Genomic DNA, 3,792 nt, shown 5'->3' on the forward strand with positions numbered 1-3,792 from the left:
TCAACGTCTTTTTTGTAGTGTGGTGACCAAAATTGGTTGCAGCATTCTAGGTGTGGTCCAGGTTAGGGACAGATCATCGTGGAGAAAAGCTTTGTGGCGGCCAAGAATCAAAGCTGACTTGATGCCGCTCAATCAACTGATCAAAGCAAAGGAAGTTGTAGTTTATTGAAGCCCAGAAAAAAAAAGATCAACGAAGATCCGATAACTCCGTTCCTTGGTTTGAAAAAGGATCCAGAAGGATGGTGCTGTTTTCAGACTAAGGAAATATCCATGGGATCTTCATTTGTGCCATTTGGGGACATGAAATTATGTTTTATTTACTTGTACCCTGCCCTTATTGTTTTTACAAATAATTCAAGGCGGTGAAAGTATCCAACATGCCTTCCTCCTTCTCTTTTCCCCACAACAACCCTGTGAGGTGGGTGGGAGAGAGAGAGAGAGAGAGATGGAGGGAGGGAAAGACAGAGGGAGGAGGGAAGGAGGGAGAGAGGGAGGGAGAGGGAGGGAGGGAGGGAGAGGGAGGAGGGAGGGAGAGGGAGGGAGGGAGAGAGAAAAGGTGAGAGAGGGAGAAGGAGGGAGAGGGAGAGAGTGAGGGAGAGTAAAAGAGAGAGGGGGAGGGAGAGGGAGGGAGGAGAGGGGGAAAGGGAGGGAAGGAGAGGGAGAGAGTGTCAACTCCTCGTCTTCGCCGGATCAACAAGCACACAGGAAAAACCACGACGAAGTACGGATGACTGGAAAGAGTACCTTTAATAGCAGAATCTCTAAACATGAATAAAGTCAGCGCTGGGAACCACTCGTCCCAACACTTCTTTTAAACGCAACTACTAATTGAGTAATAGCCCCACCCATCAGCCCCACCCGTCAGCTCCACCCTCCCCTACGCAGACCAGCATCCGCCTAAACCACACAAAACCCCACCCCTCTATCCTGTCGCCCCACGCCCCGCTTCCGCCTCTGGCGCCGAAGTCCATACTGCGCGAAAGAAGGCGTAAGTCCAAGATCCCCCTCTCTCACCCCCTGGAATCCCTAACGTGCTCCCCTCCACCAACCCTGTGTTTCGTGTCACACCCGTTGTTAAGGCTGGCGTAACCCCCCCATGTGTGACGAGACCCGCTGTCGGCCACTCAACAACCGTCCGAGCAGGGGCAGGTCCTTTGCCCCGCGCTGCCGGCCGCCGATCAGCTGTGCGAGCAGACGCGGCCTCGGAGTTGGCGCCCGGAACCTTCGTCAGCCGCCGAGCAGCTGAGTAAGATGTTGCGGCTCCAGCGTAGGCGCCCGGGGCCTCCGTCGGCCGCGGATCAACTGTTAGGCGCGGCTGCGATACAGGCCTAGCGCGGGCGCCCGGGATCCCTATCGGCCGCTGAACAGCTGGTTGAGCCGAGCAGCTGAGCGAGACGTTGCAGCTCCAGCGTGGGCGCCCGGGGCTTCCTTCAGCCGCGGATCAGCTGTTAGGCGCGGCTGCGGCTGTGGCTGCGGACTGCAGGCGGCGACTGGAACCCTCACCCGGTGAGAATGTCGAGCCCGAGGGGCTCGACAGTCGGCCCCTTCTACCAAGGCTCCTCCTGGAAGGCAAGACGGAGAAGTCAAACAAGCACCAAGGAGAGCAACAGTTTCCCCTCGACCCCCTCCCGAGGGTTTACCAGGGTGCCTCTGGTGGAACGCCTTAACTAATCTAGGGGCCTGCACATTCGATTCCGCCACCCAGGATGCCTCAGTAATCGGATACCCTTTCCAAAGCACCAGGTATTGCAGTCACCCTCTCCGCCCTCTGGAGTCCAGAATCTCCTGTATCTCATATTGTCCATCGCTTACAGGCCCCGGCCCTACTGGATCCCCCCGGACAGGAACAGGGGCTGGTTTTAGCAAGCTGCCGTGAAACACGGGATGCACCTTGCCCAGAAATTTAGGCAGCCAGAGGCGCACCGTAACCGGGTTGATGATGTGGGTGACCTCGAAGGGACCTATATATTTAGGGCCGAGCTTCTTGCTAGGTAATTGTAACCTCAAGTATTTTGTAGACAAGTACACCCAGTCCCCAACCCTGGAGTGTAGAACGGTTGGCGCTTCTTATCTGCTTGGGCCTTTACGATACTGGCTTGCTTGTTCAGGGCCTCCTTGGTTGCTGCCCATGCCTTTCTCACTTGTAGCATCCACTCCTGGGGTTGACAAGGGGAAGCCGATCCCTGGTCGCACTCGGGAACAGGAGGGAAGTCGTAGCCAGACACCACTGTGTACGGCGGGAGACCAGTACTACTGTGCACAGCGTTGTTGTGGGCGATTTCTGCAAACGCCAATAGGTCAGCCCAGTCTGCCTGCTGGTACGAGACATAACTGCGTAGGTATTGCTCTACAGCTGCGTTGGCCCGTTCAGCAGCACCGTTCGTGCAGGGATGATACCCCGAGCTTAATCCCTGAGATGACCCGATGAACTGGAGGAATTCACGCCAAAATCTGGCGGTGAACTGTTCTCCTCGGTCCGAAATAACACGTCTAGGCGCCCCGTGTAAACGGTACACGTGGGTAATAAAGAGCCAGGCCAGACGCTGGGCCGAGGGCAAGCCCCTCAATGGAACAAAATGGGCCTGTTTAGAAAACAAGTCAACTATGGTCCAGATAACAGTGTACCCCCGGCTCTGTGGTAGGTCAACGATGAAATCCATCCCGATGTCCTGCCATGGCCGGCTGGGGTCCGCCACTGTCTGTAAAAGCCCCGCTGGTTTTCTGGGCCGGGGTTTGGCCATAGCACACGTGCGGCAACGCTGGACATAATCTTTGACCTGCCGCCTCATCCCGGGCCACCAGAACTGACGTCTAGCAAGGTGCAGAGTTTTCAGGAACCCGAGGTGTCCGGCCTGCTTGGCATCATGACACCTATAAAGTACAGCGTTTCGCAGGGTCTGCGGCATGTACATCTTACTCCCATACCAGGCCAGGTCGTCCCGTCGGGTTAGGAGCTGCGGGTGCTGCTGTAGCCAGCCATCTCCCGCCAAAGCTTTTTTCAGCCGCTGTTCAAGGTCAGCTACAATACTGTCCTGTGCAGCCCGTACCATCTCTGGGCCGAGAGGAGGGATAAGAGCTTGCACCACCTCCTCCCGCTGGTTGTCATACTGCGGAAGCCGCGAGAGGGCATCCGCCAGGAAATTCTTCCCCCCTGGGACGTATTTCAGGGTAAACCTGAACCGCCTGAAATACAGGGCCCACCGCACATGCTTAGGGGCCAACTTACGTGGGGATTGCAGGGCTTCTAAATTCCTATGGTCCGTCCATACTTCAAAGGGCTTCTCTGCCCCCTCTAGGAGATGCCGCCACGTCTCCAACGCCCACCGAACGGCGTAGGCCTCCTTTTCCCAGATAGCCCAGGCGCGTTCGGTGGTCGATAGCTTTTTGGACGCATAAGCACAGGGTTGCAATGCGCCCTCACTGTTGTGCTGCAATAGGACAGCTCCGACTGCCACGTTGCTAGCATCTGCTTGCACAACGTATGGCGCTGCTGGGTCGGGGTGCAAAAGTATGGGCTCTCGGGTGAACAAACCTTTCAGGGTCTCGAAGGCCCGTTAACAGTCTATGGTCCACGTTACACGCGACCCTTGCCGTGGTTTCACCGCTAACTTCTTGGTTTTTAACAAGTCTGTTAGCGGAAGGGCTACTGCAGCGAAAGATGGTATGAATTGGCGGTAAAAATTGGCAAACCCCAGGAAGCTCTGTAGCTGTCGTCTGGTCCCCGGGGCTTGCCACTGCAGTATAGCCTCCACTTTCTTTGGATCCATTGCGATCCCGGCCGCCGAGACCCGA

The 3,792-nt window shown here is 56.3% G+C and overlaps 1 long non-coding RNA gene across 1 annotated transcript; it reads right to left on the reverse strand.

Moving 5' to 3' along the window:
- Positions 1–1,455: 1,455 nt before the first annotated feature.
- LOC308670539 lies at positions 1,456–3,316 on the reverse strand. The gene is made up of 3 exons (XR_014027032.1): positions 3,227–3,316; positions 2,142–2,315; positions 1,456–1,562 (listed from the first exon to the last, which is right to left on the reverse strand). It is a non-coding gene; the product is annotated as an uncharacterized lncRNA (long non-coding RNA).
- Between the last annotated feature and the right edge of the window lie 476 nt (positions 3,317–3,792).

Source organism: Vipera berus (genome assembly GCF_964194415.1).
Source record: "Vipera berus genome assembly, chromosome: 7".
In the NCBI taxonomy this organism is placed as follows: Eukaryota; Metazoa; Chordata; class Lepidosauria; order Squamata; family Viperidae; genus Vipera; species Vipera berus.